Source organism: Bos javanicus, chromosome 4 (assembly GCF_032452875.1).
Source record: "Bos javanicus breed banteng chromosome 4, ARS-OSU_banteng_1.0, whole genome shotgun sequence".
Taxonomy (NCBI): domain Eukaryota; kingdom Metazoa; phylum Chordata; class Mammalia; order Artiodactyla; family Bovidae; genus Bos; species Bos javanicus.
In genome coordinates, this window is record NC_083871.1 from 95,169,491 (window position 1) to 95,187,991 (window position 18,501).

Sequence of the window (18,501 nt, forward strand, 5' to 3'; positions counted from 1 at the left end):
ATTCATTAATTATGTACACATCCCTTATATCTTTGGTCCATAAAAATGTTCAAGTGGCCAGTGGGTCTGACGTCTCTTTCCGTGAGGGTATCACTAACTCATCTTTCTTGTGGAGAAAATAACTGACTCAGTTTTCCATGCAGGTCTTTCACAGAAAGACTGACTGAATTTTTCTGGACTCTGTCCCTGTATCTTTCTTTACATACTTGTTGAACTTTCTAATGATTTCTCCGTTTTGCTCTCATTATTATGGTGAACAAAACCTTTGAGACCCAATTCCACCAAAATGGTTTCCTCACCAACCACCTTGTCTGGAGAGAGATCTCCAGTTCCCAAAGCGGGTGCTGTGGCTCAGGTTAGTGCATTTGCTAAGGAGTCCCGTTCAGCTTGCTTTCTTTTGCTTCTTCTAAACGATGAATCACAGTATAAATTTAGGATCAACTTTTCTAGGAACTGGGCAACTCCTTCATCAAACACAAATGAAACATAAAAAACAGATTTTCTTGGAGGAAAAGGATACAGTTTCTGCATAGAATGAGAGGAGAGTTCCCTCAACAAGTGTCCACTTTGTAAAGAACTAGAGACTGAAACACATTTACACGAACACAGTTAATGAAAACTAAGCTTTAGGACCATCTCCACACAGAGCCCTTTCCAGGTCCCAGGAAGAGGTTTGGTACTGAGTTCAAATGGTCATATTTTTCTGTAAAATTTGCAAAATGTGGTATTTATTTTAACCACAGTCAGTTAAGGTTGCTATTCCTTCTTCAACTTTCTCTTGCTCACATACCTGCCTAGATCTGGTCCTTCTGGGTGGCCTCAGTATGATTTGGATCTGGCTAATGCCAAGTAGAGCTGGGGAAGCATTCAGTTTGGGGCTAATGTTAATAGACTATCTTGATGGGCAAGTGTGTGTTCAGTCATACCCAACTCTTTGCAGACCTGTGGACTGTAGCCCACCAAGCTCTTCTGTCCATGGGATTCTCCAGGCAAGAACACTGGAGTGGGTTGCCATGCCCTCCTCCAGGGGATCTTCCCAACCCTGAGATCAGACCTGCAACTCCTGCAGCTCCTGCACTACAGATGGATTCTTTACCACTGAGCCACTGGGGAAGCCCATCTTTATAGGATTTGCAGTTATTTCTGTAGAATTAAATTACTTCCAGGTGCCCTCATGCTGGAATGGCTTCTAAGAATTAGAAGCTATCACCCACAGAGCCAACTCACCCAATTATAATGACATCAAAGTGTGGGCTAGTGGTTCTATTGGAATAGGAAAGTGTGCCCAGTACCAAAATTATGTTGGTTGTGGAAGAGCAAGATTTGGAATGTATGGAAACAGAAGCTAGTACACAGAGATTTCTTAGAATTGTTAGACATGTAAATTATAAGGGCAGGATTTGGTCTCATAGATGTCTGGTCAAAATAGGAGTACTATTTGATAATGTAGCATATTCACTAAACATTTTTCAGGGCTTCCCAGGTGGCACTAGTGGTAAAGAATCTGTCTGCCAATGCAGGAAACATAAGAGATGCAGGTTCGACCCTGGGTTGGGAAGATCCCCTGGAGGAGGACACGGCAACCCATTCCATATTCTCGCCTGGAAAACACCATGAACAGAGGAGCCTGGTGGGCTACAGTCCATGGGGTCACAAAGAGTCAGATAGGACTGAAGTGACTGAGCACGCACATAAGCAATCTTCAAATATATAGATGTATATATATAATATAAAATAACTATGTTATATAATAATATATATATAAAGCCATACTATAAGAAATATCTTTCTCTTTCTATAGAAAAATATCATAAAATCACTCTCATATAAACAAGTGATTAAGAGTATACAGCCAGTTCAGTTCAGTCGCTCAGTCATGTCCAACTCTTTGCGAACCCATGAGCTTCAGCACGCCAGGCCTCCCTGTCTATTACCAACTCCCGGAGCCTACCCAGATTCATATCCACTGAGTCAGTGATGTCATCCAACCATCTCATGCTCTGTTGTCCCCTTTTCCTCCTGCCCTCAATCTTTCTCAGCATCAGGGTCTTTTCAAATGAGTCAGCTTTTTTGCATCAGGTGGCCAAAGTATTGGAGTTTCAGCTTCAACATCAGTCCTTCCAATGAACACCCAGGACTGGTCTCCTGTAGGATGGATTGGTTGGATCTCCTTGCAATCCAAGGGACTCTCAAGAGTCTTCTCCAACACCACAGTTCAAAAGCATCAATTCTTTGGTGCTCAGCCTTCTTTATAGTCCAACTCTCACATCCATACAGCCAAGATATGTACAAAACATAGAGGTTTTTCAGGCAATAAATCACTAAAAACACTGAATTAGATTTGTGATGTTTGTGGTATTTGTCATATTTTTATAATTTTTAAATTTACTGTGACTGTTTTATCACTTTAAATAAACATTCTCCTTCCTGCCTAATTTTATATTTGTAAAAATGTGTTCTCTGGCTCACAATAGACCTCCAAAATTACCTACATTTCGGGCCCCATGAGACCCACACAGGCCACTGATTAGAGATGTTCTCTCTGAAACCAGAGCAGAAGGGTGGCCAAAATATAACAAAGTTAAAATTTTGATTTAGTAATCTGAAATTTTATTGCTGGATTTCAGTTTTAGTTCTGTGAATTTCCTTTTTCACTCAGTTTTCTTGAGATATAGTTTACATATGGCAGAGATCTTAATTTTAATTACATTAAATTAGAGATCTTAATTTTATATACACTTGACAAGTGTATGTATGAGATAATAGAAAATACATACATTGGTCTCTGCCCCCAGTTCCTGGCACAGAGCTTTAAAACCCAAGTGATAAGTGTGCTTGGATCATCTTTTGTTCTATTGAGGTGACTGTGGGTGGACTCCTGGCTGGCTCCTGGTGGGGGCTGGTTAGCAGGAAGACCAAGCCATGATTAAAAGCTTGGGATTTTAGCCCCAGTTAATAATTGATCATGTCTATGTAAGGAAGTCTCCAGAAAAATGTCAGTAGCACAGTGTGCATGGTGTTCAGAGAGCTTCCAGGTCCAAACACGTCCACACTGAGAGGGTAACACAATCTAACTCCATGAAGACAGAAGCTCCTGCCCTCAGGACCCTCCCGACCTCACCCTGGGTACCTCTTCATTTGGCTGCTCACCTGCATCCTTTATCACACACTTTAATAAATTGGTAAAGGTAAGTAAATGTTCCCTACATTCTGTGAGCTACTGTAGCAATCCATCAAACTGAGGAGGGGGTCATGGGACCCTCCAACTTAATAGCCACTTGAGACAGAAGTTGTGAGTAAAACCTGGGAACCTACTGCTGGCAATCGGCGTCTGAAGTCTTACCCTGTGGGTTCGGACAGTACCTCCAGGTAGACTGTGTCAGGACTGAGGACAGCCCAGTGTCACAGGGAACTTGCCCGGGGTAGGAAAAGCTCCCACACATTCAGTGACCAGAAACACTGGACGTGTGTTCTGTGTGGATGTGGTGGTAGTGTATGAATAAAGGAGACACACAGGAGAAGCTGAAAAGGGTAAGATGGGGGTTCTCCCTACACAGAAGGAGAACTGAGTTAGGTCTTTCTAACTCAGTGGAAACCCATGAAACTAACACCCAAATGAAGACATAAAACATTTTCATAACCCCTCCAAATTCTCTTGTGTCACTTTCCAGTAAATACGACCCTAGAGGCAACTGGTACTCTGATTTTTATCACCAGAGATGAGTTTGCTGTTGCGCAACTTCATATAAGTGGAACAGTGAAGTACATATATGTTCGTTTCTGAGTGCTTGCTTAAGCATATGTTTCTGAGATTCATCCATGCTATAGCATGCATCCATCATCTCTTCCTTTTTATTGCTGAGTAGTTTTCCACTGTGAAGCTGTATCGCAATGTGTCCATTCTCCTGTTAAACATTAGGGTTATTTTCAGGTTTGGGATATTATGAATAAAGCTGCTACATATATTTGTGTATAAGTTATTTTGTGAAGATTGTCAATTCTCTTGGGAATGTACTTAGGAATGGGATTGCTGGATCCTATGATAGAAGAAGATGTATATATGTGAACATCCATGTACATATTGGGAAAGGGCATGGTAACGCACTCCAGTATTCTTGCCATGGACAGAGCAGCCTGGCAGGCTATAAGCAATAGACTTGCACAGAGTCGGACACAACAGAAGCAACTTAGCACACACAACATGTGTGTATATATGTATATGTATATATATACATATATATACACACTAACCATTATTGAAAATAAGATGTTAAAGTCTCCAGATATTATTGTTGAATTGTATATTTCTCCCTTCAATTTTTCTTTCTGTACTTTGTAATATGCACCTAACTGCCTCTACTGTTTCTAATGGAAAATCAGGCATTAATCTTATTGGATTCTCTTGAAAATGATGTCACTTTTTCTTGCTGCTGTCGATTTTTTTTTCCTCATTATCTTTGACTTTCAGCATTTGTGTTTATTGTCCTAAGAGTTTGTCAAGCTTCGTGGACATACAGATTTTTGTGTACCAAATACGGGAAGTTTTCAGCCATTATTTCTCCTCCTTTCTCTCCTTTCCTTCCCTTTATGTGTATATTGTTATGCGTATTGGTGCCCTATGTTTCTTTGAGATTCTCTTCACTTTTCATCATTTTTCCTCTGTTCTTAGATTACATAATCTCTATAAATCTATTTTTTAAATTGTTGACTCTATCTTTGCCCGCTCAAACGTAATGTTGAAGCTCTCTAGTGAGTTTTTCATTTCTGTTATACTTTTTGACTCCAGAATTTCCATTTGGTTCTTTTTGTATAGTTTCTGTCTCTTTATCTATTTTCTATTTTACGAGACATTGCCATCATTCCTTCCTTTGCTTCTTTAAGAATTGTTTCTGTAACCTCTTTAGGCATAGTTATAATGATTGCTCTGGAGTCTTTACCTGTTAAATTCAACAGTTGAGCCCCTGTTGCCGCTTCTTTCCTGTGTATGGTTACACTTCCCTGTCTCTCTGCATGTCTCATAATTAATTGTTAAAAGTGTACTATTTGTTGAAAGGTGTACATTTTGGACAATATATTGTAGCAACTCTGGATGCTGATCTCTTTCCATGCTGGGGCTTGTTGTTTTGGTCTGTTGATTTCAGCTGATTGGTCTGTTGTGTTCAGGGCCCCGGGGTACACATTGCTCCTTAGTCTGACCCAGTTAAATCAGGCCACTTTGCAGGTGGTGTTTTTGAGGCAGGTCTTTGAGGTTTGTTTTGACTTTAGAAGTGTTTTCCATCGTGGTCTCTTTCCCTGATTTTTTTTTTTTCTTCTGGCTAGGTGAGCTGGCCCACAGTTTAGCATGTTGCTCTAATGAAACTATCCACCTCCACTGAGTTGCTCACCAATGAAATCTCCATTGTTTTTGAGGGTGTTCTTTGTGTTGAATGTTCTCACATTGTTTCAGATAAAGTCGGTTCCCTTGAGAAGCTGAGAACTGAGATGCTCTCTAATCCTATAGACTGTCTCTCCTTCTGAGCAGAATCTCAGGAAACTGGCTTCTCTTGGAGAGACGTCCTGCTCTAGAGGCCGGGAGCTGGATAAGTGGCTTGCCTCTCTCGGCATGAAACATCTGCTCCACGAGCAAGCTGGAGCAAGGGCAGTTGAGGCCTGATATTCGTCACTGGCTGACCTTGTGGTAGAGCCTCTACACTGAGTGTGGGCTGGGTGGGGGAAGAGTGCCCTGATCTCTCAGCCACACTGCCCAGGAATTTAGCCTCTGCAGCTCCGCAGCTCTCACTACTGTCCACCAGCTCTCATCCACCATCGTGGGTGGATGGCACCGGGGCATGCGTTCTCCTCTCCATTCTTCTAGGCTAGCTCATGTGCTGAGCAGGTGTATTTGTGAACTCAGTAACAAAATACCATAGGCGAGGTGGCTTAAACAATGGAGAAGTATTTTCTCAGGTTCTAGAGGCTGGAAGTCTGAGAACAGAGTGCCAGCATGGTCAGGCTCTGGTGACCTCTCTTGCTGGCTTGTGGATGGCCAACTTCTCACTGCATCCTCTCATGTTGGAGAGAGAGATAAAAAGGAAGGGGCAAGCTCTCTGGTTTTCTGGTTTCTCTTTTTAAGGGTACTAATCCCATTATGAGGGCCCCACCCTCATGGCTTCATCTAAACCTAGTTATCTCCAGAGACCCCCCACCTCCAAATGTCATCACACCGAGGGTTAGGGTTTCAGCCTACGAATTTTGGGGGAATGTCCAAGCATTCGGTATGTATCGGCAGGTTTCAGTGGCTTTCAGAAGCAGAAAGCAGAGACTGTGGCATGCCCTTGAGGCAGAACCCTGATAGCATGATACATATAGTTGCTATATTGATTATGCTGTTAGATTTTCTACATAATTTTATTTTTTGCCCCATTGACCTGTGTCCTGTGTTGTACTAAAAGTGCTGTCTCCTAGTTTTAGTGTAGCTTTCTGTCTGTCTCTTGTATATTCCTAACTTTCTGATTTATAAAGGTAGTTGCTGTGCTGTTTATGCCGTATATATTCACAGCTGAAGTATTATCATTGTGAATTAAGCTCTTGCCATTATCAGCTATTCTTCCGTCTCATTTAATGCTTTTTGTCCAGATTCAGCATTTTCTGAGAACATGATCACAAGCTCTCCTTTCTTATCGCCTTATTTGCCTGCTGTACCTTTATGCATCTCCCTAGTTCTAGCCGTTCTGAATCAGGTTGATGTAGTTGTATCTCCTGAGCACAGAGAGGGGTTTTACTTTGTGAATCAATCTGAAAATCTTTTTAATAGGCAAGTTTCCATTTACATGCATTGAAATGAGCGACAGGCTTGATTTGCTATTAATATCTATTTTGACATTGGATTTACTGTGCATTTTGGTGGCTCCAATGGTAAGGAATCTGCCTGCAGTGCAGGAGACCTTGGTTCGATCCCTGGGTTGGGAAGATCCCCTGGAGAAGGGAAAGGCAACCCAGTCCAGTGTCTTTGCCTGGACAAGCCCACGGACAGAGGAGCCTGGTGGGCTATAGTCCATAGGGTCCTAAAGAGTTGGACATGACTGGGTGACTAACACTTTCACTTACTTTTTGTTTTAACATGTTCCTTTCTCTGGGTATGGCTTCCCTGGTGGCTCAAATGGTAAAGAATCTGCCTGCAATGCAGGAGACATGGGTTCAATCCCTGGGTCAGGAAGATCCCCTGGAGAAGGAAATGGCAATCCACTCCAGTACTTTTGCCTGGAGAATTCCATGGACAGAGGTACAGTCTACGGTGTTGCAGAGAGACAGACACGACTGAGCGACTAACACTTTTCTCTGTGTAGTATGTTTTCTTTTCTCACTAAAAATTTAAAAAATATATATTTATTTGGCTGTGCTGGGTCTTAGTTGCAGTCCATGGGATCTTCCGTCTTCACTGTGGCATGTGGGATGTGGGGTTTTTAGTTGTGGCATGAGAACTCTTAGTTGCAGCATGTGGGATCTAGTTCCCAGGCCAGAGATCGAACCCAGGCCCCTTGCATTGGGAACCCAGAGTCTTAACTGCTGGCCCCCCAGGGAAGTCCCTCTGCCCAAGTTTTAGTAGCTGTGGGCTTCCCTCAGGCAACAAGGCATCACAGTGGAAAATTACCCAGTTCTAGTCTCTTTTCCTAAGCATCAACCCCGCTCCTTTCTGCTTCCTTTCGATTGTTCTCTAGTGCCCTCAAGTGGTTGTTTTTATATTTTGATAGGAATTCATAACTGTTATTTGAGGAGGATTGATCCAAACATATCCTTCCACCGTTATTGCAAGACTCTCATTTTTATATTATCTTGGGTTTTGTTTTGTGGTACTGGGGGTGTCTATTTCTGCTTGAGTTTTTGATCTGTGACTGGGTGGTTTTATATCTGCAAATGTTTAAGAATGTTTAATTTGGTTTGGTTATTGTACATATTTCTTTCTGCTTCATTTTGGAGGAGGATTTTTTTACTGGCTGAAATGTTATGATTTCTATTTTACATTACCTTTGTGTGTTGGCTTTGTGCGTTATCTGCCATTTGCCATTCATTTGAAATGTTCTGGTTTTTTCTTTGACTAGCAATAAGACAGGGATAAGGATTTCAGATAGGTTGCTATATTTCACAGTTCAAGAACGCCCTCTTCTGTTGATTCAAAAAATTGTAGTTCCTTAACTAAGGCTTTTTCGGAGGTAGGTTAGAATATTCGATTTTGTTCTACTAGTTATTTTTAAAACTTTGCTTAACTTCCTGAGTAGCTAACAGTGTTTTATTTCTTGTCTGTGATGACTGCAAGAGTGTTCACCTAGAGAAAATTCAGTGAGCTGTATACTTATGTGTATATTTATATTTCAATATATGCATGTCTATAAAAAGCTAAAATATACTTAAGTGTATAATTCTGCAAAGACTAATGTCAATAATGGTATTATGTTAGAGGAAATTATCCTCCATCTTCCATTTCTGTAATGACTTACCTACTACTTTTGTCCATTTGTTACTCTAAATTATACTTTGCACATATGTCTAAGTACACCTACTGACATCTTACAGATACTTGTTTTAAAATCACTGGATCCTCACTGCCAGTCTTTTCAAATTATATCTTTAGCTTTCATGAATTCTTTACCTTGATTCATCTTGCAGCTGGCTGAAGTACAACATGAAATAATTTTAGTGGAAAACAGCTTTCCTTCATAGTTTTAGCATTAAAACTAGCACAACCTTGAATATTTAAGACTGTCTTTCTATTGCTTCCAAGAGCTTATCTGACGATGTTTTATTTTCGGACATCCATACTGTGGTATGATATTAATTCAGCCCATGTTTAGAAAAATAAATGAAAGATTCTTTAAATTCTATAGTACTTTACAATTTTCAAAAGTTTCACACACCTGACTTCGTGTAACCCCATCGTAATCCTTTCCCCCGCTCCTATATTGGCCCTTCCCCGTCCCTCTCGCCACTGGTAACCATGGGCATCCAAGGTGGCTCAGTGGTAAAGAATCTGCCTGCCAATGCAGAAGATGCAATAGACCCGAGTTTGATACCTGGGTGAGAAGATCCCCTGGAGAAGGAAATGGCAACCCACTCCAGTATTCTAGCCTGGAAAATTCCACGGACAGGAGCCTGGTGGGCTATAGTCCATGAGGTCGCAAAGAGTCAGACATGCCTAAGCGGGCACACACACACAGGTAATTGCTGGTTTGTACTCTATATCGGTGAGTCAAAGGTAACACATTTTTAGAAATTCCATTGTCTAATTTTTTGTTGCTAGCATGTAGAAAGACAATTGATTTTTTAGTATTAATCTTGTATCTAGTGACCTTAGTGCATTTATTAATTATATAGTTTATTGGTTGATTCTTTTGAATTCTCTCTGTGTAGGATTGCTTCATCTCTAAATTTAAAAGAAAATTCTATCGTCTGCTCTCCTGCAGGACTCCATTCCCCTGCTTTACTGTGAAACAGCAAGTGCCCTCAAAGGAAGGGCCTGAGGAAATGAGAAACCCTCCTTCACCGTGTTTCCCTTGTCTCAGGTATTGTCGCCCCTCAAATCCTGCCTGCGTTACATGTTCTCCAAATATTATAAACAGTTCTTAATGTACACTGTGCATCTTTTATAGTTGTTTATAGTAAGAGAATTCATCTGATACTAACTATTCCATCGTGATTGGATCAAAAGTACAGCTTGCCTTTTGGCTTTGTTTATAATTGTATTTTCCACTTACTTGCTGCAATGTGGGAGACCTGGGTTCGATCCCTGGGTTGGGAAGATCCCCTGGAGAAGGGAAAGGCTACCCACGCCAGTATTCTGGCCTGGAGAATTCCATGGACTGTATAATCCATGGGGTCATAGGATTTATTCTTTACCTTTAAATCTTAACCAAGAAATGTATAGGTGTTGAATGCTTTTCATTAATCTATTGTTTCATGGGAATCTTTTTGATATGCAGTGGGGTCTTTACCTCAGTTCCATCAAATATTATTCTACTTATTTTGTGTATAAGTCAGTGAAAAGAGCCACAATCAAAGAGCCCTATCTCATAGTTTCATCGTTAAACACAGACATCCACCTGCCTTTTCCCTCCTTGGATGGAAGAGTGAAGGGACAGCCCCTCCATATCGTGCCCTCCGTCAGACCCCTCTCTTCCCCGGAGAATTAACTTCTTAATCTCCTGCATCTTTGGTTCCTTCCCCACTGCTGAATCACCAGCAGCAAACAAGCGCACTCTAGTACCCTTCATCCTAAAAGAAAGAAAACTGGCCTTCACCATGCATCTCCGCCAAGTCCATCGTGCCTCCCCTTCAGAGGGAAACTTACCAAAATTCCCTTCATTCTCTTTTGTCATTTTCTTCCATTTTCTCCTCAGCCCGCCTCCCCTGCACCCACCCCCATCACACAGAACTCTGTTGAAACTTCCCTTGTCAAAGCTGCCAATCGGCTCCTTTGTCAACTACTATAATCGCTTCATGTCTCATTCAATTTCTCAACAACATTCAAAACACACTTTCTTCTTTTGGCTTCTGTGACCACATACAGGCCAGGTTTTTCTCCTATCTTTACATTTTTTATCCTATGTATATTCTCTCTGGATGATCTAATTTACTCCTTTGAGTTAAATATATTTGTCTACTAGTGACTTCCAAATATATACATCTTTGGCTCAGGTGTTCCCTTGAGAGATGAGATTGAATCTCTAGTCTCTTGTTTAACATGTGCACACAGCTGTCTAAAACCAATACAGAGAGAAATAGTCTCCATTCCTGTCTTCATGCCTGTTAATCCTTGATTTGCTTCCATTTCAGTACATGGCCCTATCATATATTCACTTGTTCAACCCAGAACGGTGATCATCTGCAATCCACCCCTTCGCCTCAACTCTTATTTCCCACTTTTCTGTAAGTCACATCAGGTACACCTGCAAAATGCATTCCAAAAAATTCTACTTCTGTTTTGCCTGTAATCGGTGACGTTCAAGTCACCACCATCTCACCATTACTGCTTCTCTAACTGGGCTCTGTGGTTCCACCCTTGCCCTCAACAGTACCTCCTCCATACACCACCAGAATTACCCCCCTTTAAAATGTGATGTATATCTTATCATCCTCCTAAACCCACCAGTGGCTGCCTTGTAATAAAGTCCAAGCTCTGCCCCGCTGTCTATAATTTATACATGCTTCAGCCCCTGCCCAGCCACAAAGAACTAGAGAGCAATCCCATTATGGACACAGAAGGCAGCAACTCTCTTAGCTTTCACACTTCTTATCATACCATTTGTTTACACAATACTTGTCTACTTATGAAATATAAAGAATGAACATTATTACATCAGGGTCAGGGAAGTGATGTCAGCATCATGGGAGCATAAAACATTCCTCATTTTATCCCCTTTTTAAAACAACAAAATAGACATCCATCCACAAACAAAGGCACCTTTGTGGGAGTTGCAGGATCCAGGAGGCCCACCTACCTGTACACCCAGTATACAGGTGTACCTGTATACACCCAGGCAGACAGATTTCAGTATAGACAGCAAAACGAGGGGAGCCAGTGAACCTGCCCAAATCCCACTCTTGCTGTGATTGGGAAAAAAGAAAAAAACAAAAACACCTGGAGAGTGCTGACCTGGAGAGATACTCGTGCATGAGAGAGAATTTGCAGAAGTCCAGCCGTCCTGAGGCGAGATTCCAGCACGCCATTCTAGAAACAACAAAAAACAAAACACAGCAGACCAAACACAGTTTGGTCACAGCAGAGGGGGTGGTAAGAGAAGCTTTCCTAGTGTCCCCCCGCCAAGGAAGCACTGTGCCAGGCTGATGTAACCAGTGGTGGCACCCTCTCCCCAGGGGGAAGGAGAGTTGGGAGTGAGTAGCCAGCTATTCCAGTTGTGTGGGACAAACCCGGTTCTCTCCAGCAGCACCCAGGGTCCTGAGGTGGGTCTTTCATGACTGGAGGTGGGGAAAGGGGCAGAGAAGGGAAGGCTTTCCTGCTGATGGCACTCAGCAGGAAGGGCAGCCACAAATCCCTCGGAGTACCACCTGTGCATCTCCCTACTAGATCCATGGGCCAGTGTTAAACCCACATCTCAACCTAGTCTGTGGCATCTCCATGTGTGCGCTTCACAGTGCAGCTGTGAAAGCAAGCTCCTGTAGACACAAAGCACGCTAAGACAGGCTACACAGTGTGGGCAAGGGAGAAGCCACCAAGTGGAGCTGTAGCACCACCTGCTGGAAAACCAGAGAGCGTTCCAGGAATCTGCCTGGTGACATGTAAGAATCAAGCAGTTCAGTCGCTCAGTCGTGTCAGCCTGCGACCCCATGGACTGCAGCACGCCAGGCCTCCCCGTCCTTCACCAACTCCTGGAGTTTACTCAAACTCATGTCCATGGAGTCGGTAATGCCATCCAACCATCTCATCCTCTGTCATCCCCTTCTCCTCCTGCCTTCAATCTTTCCCAGCATCAGGGTCTTTTCCAATGAGTCAGTTCTTTGCATCAGGTGGCCAAAGTACTGGAGTTTCAGCTTCAGCATCAATCCTCCAATGGATATTCAGGACTGATCTCCTCTAGGATGGACTGGTTGGATCTCCTTGCAGTCCAAGGGCCTTTCAGGAGTCCTCTCCAACACCACAGTTCAAAAGCATCAATTTTTCCGCGCTCAGCCTTCTTCACAGTCCAACTCTCACATCCATATGTGACCACTGGAAAAACCATAGCTTTGACTAGATGGACCTTTGTTGACAAAGTAATGTCTCTGCCTTTTAATATGTTTAATATGCTGTCTAGGTTGCCTTTTTTTTTAATCTATTACTTATGCAGCTCCTACACCAAAGATTTCAAATAAAAGGGCAGAAAAGGCTGCAAAAGTGTTTGGTTTATGCCTTTTTTGACACCACAGTCACCGATTTCCAAAAGTGAACAGGCAGCACAAAGGCTGCATGTTCATATTTTCTATTTCTTTCTGATTCAGTCTGGGGAGATTGTACATTTCTAGGAATTTGTTCATTTATTTAGGTTTTCAATTTTGTTGATGTATAATTAATAATAATCTCTTATGAGCCTTTGTATTTCTGTGGTGTTTCTTGTAACTTCTCCTGTTTGATTTCTGATTTTATTTATTTTGGCCCTCTCTCTTTTTTTTTGGCAACTCTGGCTAAATTATCAATTTTGTTTACCTTTTCTCAAAGAGTCAACTCTTAGTTTTACTGATCTTTTCTATTTTTTAAAAGTGTCTATTTCATTTATATATATGCTCTGAGCTTTATGATTTATTTTCTCCCACTAACTTTGGGCTTTGTTTATTCTTCTTTATCTTTATCCAGTTCTTTTAGGTATGAAGTTAGGTGGTTAGAGGTATTTCTTATTTCCTGAGGTGGGCTTGTGTTGCCATAAACTTCCCTCTTAGAACTGCCTTAACTGAGTTCCGTACATTTTGGATCTTTTGTGTTTTTGTTTTCATTTGTCTCCGGGTATTTATTTCTTTGATTTCTTCAGTGATCCATTGATTGTTTACTAGCGTGTTGTGTAGACTCCACGTGTTTCTGTTTTTTGCAGTTTTTTTCCTGTAGTGCATTTCTAGTCTCATAGCATTGTGGTAAGAAATGATGCTTGGTATGATTTAAATTTTCTTAAATTTATTGAGGCTTGTTTTATGGTTTAGCATGTGAATCTATCCCAGAGAATGTCCTATGTGCACTTGAAAAGAATGTGTATTCTGCTGCTTTTGGATGGAAATATATACATATATATATATATTTTTTTTCTCTCAGGATGATCTGTCCTTTGACATAATTTGGGCATTAAAGTCACCTCCTATTATTATGTCACTGTCATCTTCTTTTATGACTGCTGATATTTGGCTGATGTATTCAGGTGCTTCTGTTTTGGGTGCATGCATATTTATAGTTGTTATATCTTCTTCTGGGACTGAACCCTTTACATGATGTCATGTCCTTTTTTGTCTCTTGTAACTGTCTGTTTTAAAGTTTGTTTTGTCTATATAAGCACTGCTACCTCAGCTTTCTTTTTATTTCCATTTTCATGGACTATCTTTTCTAATCCTCTCACTTTCAGTCTGTGTTATCTTTAGATCTGAACTGAGTCTCCTGGAGGCAGCATATATATGTGTCTTGTTTTTGTGTTCATTCAATCACTCTTTATCTTTTGATTGGACATTTAGTCCATTTACAATTAACTAATTATTGCTCATTATGTATGTATTGCATTTTGTTGCTGTTCTGGCATTGTCTTGCAGTTCTCTTTCGTTCCTTTCTTCTTTTGCTCTCTTGCCTTGTGATTTGCTAATTATTTTTAGTGTTATGTTTGCGTTCCTTTCTCTTTTGTGTGTGTGTGTGTGTGTATCTACTGTAGATTTTTCATTTGTGGTTACTGTGCTGCTGCTGCTGCTAAGTCACTTCAGTCGTGTCCGACTCTGTGCAACCCCATAGATGGCAGCCCACCAGGCTCCCCTGTCCCTGGGATTCTCCAGGCAAGAACACTGGAGTGGGTTGCCATTTCCTTCTCCAGTGCATGAAAGTAAAAAGTGAAAGTGAAGTCGCTCAGTCGTGTCCGACTCTTCGCGACCCTATGGACTGCAGCCTACCAGGCTCCTCCATCCATGGGATTTTCCAGGCAAGAGTACTGGAGTGGGGTGCCATTGCCTTCTCCGTGTAGTTACTATAGGTTCATATTAACTATATATATGATTATTTTAGTTGATGATCTAAAGTTTACAAATCTAAGAACCCTGCATTTTTACTCCCCCATATACACATTTAATATTTTTGATGTTATATTTTACATCTTTTTGCGTATCGCTTAACTACTTAGTATAGATATAGATTCTTCTTTGCACTTTTGTCTTTTAACCTTCCTACTAGCTTTATAGGTAGTTGATCTACTACTTTTGCTATATATTTGTCCTTTCATAATTTAAAATTTTTTGGTTGTGGCCTTTTCCCTTACTCTTTAGAGAAGTCCCTTTAACATTTCTTGTAAAGCTAGTTTCATGGTGCTGGAGTCTTTCAGCTTTTGCTGGTCTGTAAAACTCTTTATTTCTCCTTCAAATCTGACTGATAGCTTAGGCAGGTATTCTTGGTTGTAGGATTTTTCCTTTCATCATTTTAAATGTATCACTCCCTTCTAACCTGATAGTATTGCGGGAGTTCCTTTGTACATAACTAGTTGCTTTCCCTTGTTGCTTTTAATATTTTCTCTTTGATTTTTGTCATTTTAATTGCAGTATGTCTTGGTGTGGTTCTGTTTGGGTTCATCTTGTTTGGGGCTCTCTGTGCTTTCTGGATCTGGATGTCTGTTTCCTTTCCCAAGTTAGTTCAGCTGTTATGTCTTCAAATATGTTCTCTGTTCCTCTCTCTCTTCTCCTTCTGGGGCCTCTATAATGTCAATATTATTAATAGCATGCTGGATGTTGTTTCAGAGGTCTCTGAAACTGTCCGCATTTCAAATTATTTTACTTTTTTCCGTCCAGCTTCCCTCTGATTTTATTGTCTTCCAGGTTGCTGATTTGCTTCTCTCATCTGCTAACCTACTCGTGACTTTTTTCTAGTGAATTTTTTTTACTGCAGTTACTATATTCTTCAGCTCTTTTTGGTTCTCTTTGTATTTTCCAGCTCTTTGTTTTATACCTCTGTCTTCTGATGAGAAGATGTATTCCATTCTTCTTCTGAGTTCTTTGACCATCTTTACAGTCATACCTTGACTTCTTTCTTGAGTAGACTGGTTATCTCCACTTAGTTCTCCTTCTAGAGTTTTCTCATGTTCCTTTGTTTGAAACATATTTCTCTGACTCACTTTGCCTAATTCTGTATTTATGCTGTGTGTGCTCAGTCATGGCTGACTCTTTGCGACCCCATGGACTGTAGCCCGCCAGGCTCCTCTGTCCTTGGGGATTCTCCAGGTAGGAATACTGGAGTGGGTTCCAAAGCCTTCCTTCAGGGGATCTTCCCAACCCAGGAATCAAACCAGGGTCTCCCACATTGCAGGTGGATTCTTTACCAGCTGAGCTACCAGGGAAGCCCCCCTCTATTATATGTTTCTATGTATTTGGAAGATTGGTTATGTTTCCTGATCTTGGAGATACAGCCTTACATGAGAGAGTCCTCTGAGGCCCAGCAGGGCACTCCCTTCTGATCTCCAGAGCTATGTGCTCTGGGGGCACCCTCTGTCTGTGCAGTGTGGACCCTTCTGCTAGTAGTGGGCTGATAGGTGTGGATAACCCTGGCCAGGTTGGTTGTCAGGCCTTGCCTAGTGTGGAGGCTTCCAGCTGCTGCTAGGTGGGGCCTCGGCTCAGGGGGTCCTATGGCTGGTGTCTGCCTGCCGGTGGGCAGAGCTGGGTCCTGGGGTCTGTGGCTGCAAGGTCAGGGGCTTGGATCTGGTGTCAGCCAGCTGTGGGCAGGGCCAGATCCTGAAGGCTGGCTCAGGGCGCTGGCTGTCCTGGGCTGCTGCTGACACAATGGCGGGCAGTGCCAGGACCTGGGGCAGCCTGCAGTTCAGGGGTCCTATGGCAGCCAGCCTGCTGGTAGGTGGGGCCGTGACCCTGCCTGGACAGCTGCTTGACCTGGGTTTTCTAGGACTGGTGCCGTCTAGCTGGTGGGGTAGGGCTGGGCCCCAGCACTAATAAACTAGAGGGAGGATTCCAAAATGGCGCTTGCAACACCCGTGTCCTCATGGTAGGATGAGCTCCCTAAACTGGTAGCTGCCTGCCTGTGTGTCTAAGGTGATCCCCCGTTGTCTCTTGCTTCTCTGACCCAGACTCCTTTCAAATTACTCTTTATACCCTGGGTCCTGGGTGTGTGTGACTTTGTGTGTGCCCTTTAAAAATGGAGTCTTTATTTCCTATAGCCCTCTGGCTCTCCTGAAAGTAAGCCCCAATGGCCTTCTGATGGCTTATCTTCCGGGTAACCTTCAAGCTGGGAGCCCTATCTGGGGCTTGGTCTCCTTGCTCCTTGGGGAGGACTTCTGCCATAGTAATAATCCTCCAGTTTGTGGGTTGCCTACCAGGGGTATGGGTGTAGTGAAAGTTTGGTTGCTCAGTCATTGAGACCCCATGGATTGTAGTCTACCAGGCTCCTCCGTCCACGGGATTTTCCAGGCAAGAGTACTGGAGTGGGGTGCCATTTCCTTCTCCAGGGATCCCCAGGGATCAAACCCGGGTCTTTCACATTGTAGGCAGACACTTTACCGTCTGAGCCACCAGGGAAGTCATACTGCATCTCTGGCCCTACTTTCCATCTCGTGTGGGTCTGTATTCATATCTTTAGTTGTAGATCCTTCTGCTGGTCTTCAGGTCTTTCTCATTGCTGGTCGCTCTAAATAGCTGTAGTTTTGGTGTGCCTGTGGGAGAGGGCAAGCTCAGGATCTTCCTTCTCCACCATCTTGGCCACTCCCCGGCTAGTACCTATTTTGTGGGCATGAAATTGCTGAAATTATAGGATACATACTTGTTCATCTTTACTAGATAATGTCAAATTGTTCTCAAAAGTCACTGTAAAATGTACTCCCAGCACTGTGAGTTCCAGGATTCCGTGTGTTACCAACATCTGGTATTGTTGAACTTTCTCATTTTTGTCATTCTGGTGGGTCTCTGCTGGTTTCATTTTATGTTGCTTTGATACAAATGAGGCTGACCTTTACATATTTTTCTGTTTATTTCTTCAATTAGGGTGATCAGTTTATACTTGTGGTTTATACTTGTGGTTCCAGCATAATTATTAGAAGGCCTCCTCTCACTTCTCAGTTTGGACAATAAATTATGCAGCTTTCTATTCTTAGTTGAGTTCTTCTACCACCATGGAAATTCTCTTCTTGCTCTTTAGGACTAAGGATGATACTAACATGGTTAAGTGTCTCTGAAGGAAGAAGACTAAATTTGGGTAGATACAGAGGATGGAGCAAAAAAAAAAAAAAAGAAAGGGAAATCGGATGTATCAGCTATGACTATTTGTTCTGACTCAGGATGACCATTTCCGAAATAGTGTGAGGTGGTGCCTTCTCATGGGCACAAGCATATGGACTTGATCAACATCTGTCAGCAAAGAATTCGTTTACTTATTTTTCAGAAGTGACTCAAGGCACAATCATTATTTGGAAGTTGGCCCCAGGGCACATTGCAGCCACTCACTCCTCTCTCAACCTTTAATAATTCTTTTAAAAACCTGCATATGAAACCAATAGTACTTTTCATTTTGAAACCATCTGCAGAAGTTCCCTGCTCTTTTGAAAACTCAGTTGTAATGGTGCTATTGAACCACTTCCATATTATACTCAAGTAATCCTTCATTCTCCCCTCCCCCAAAAGGAAATCAAATAAGTAAGCTCTTTGTTAATAATTTATATTGAGCGGTACTTTGCATTTGTGATTTATGGTTCTGGTCTTTTTCCTTGCAAAAACCCTGAGGAAGCATTTTCTCCCCCATCCATGTGGATGAAGGAGAGGAGGCCCCTCACATCTCAAGCGTCCCCCAGTCATTAAGGAGAGGAAGTC

At 42.1% G+C, this 18,501-nt stretch overlaps 1 long non-coding RNA gene and 1 other non-coding gene across 2 annotated transcripts in view; one reads left to right on the top strand and one right to left on the bottom strand.

The window, feature by feature from the left end:
• The first annotated feature begins 9,442 nt into the window (after positions 1-9,442).
• Positions 9,443-18,501, top strand: part of LOC133246766 (uncharacterized) — a 43,806-nt gene continuing 34,747 nt past the window's right edge. The window contains exon 1 of the long non-coding RNA XR_009736166.1: positions 9,443-9,536. This is a non-coding gene — a long non-coding RNA (uncharacterized LOC133246766). The remainder of the gene's footprint in view (positions 9,537-18,501) is intronic.
• Positions 12,802-12,935, bottom strand: LOC133246966 (small nucleolar RNA SNORA13). Its single transcript, XR_009736212.1, has one exon. It is a non-coding gene; the product is annotated as a small nucleolar RNA SNORA13 (small nucleolar RNA).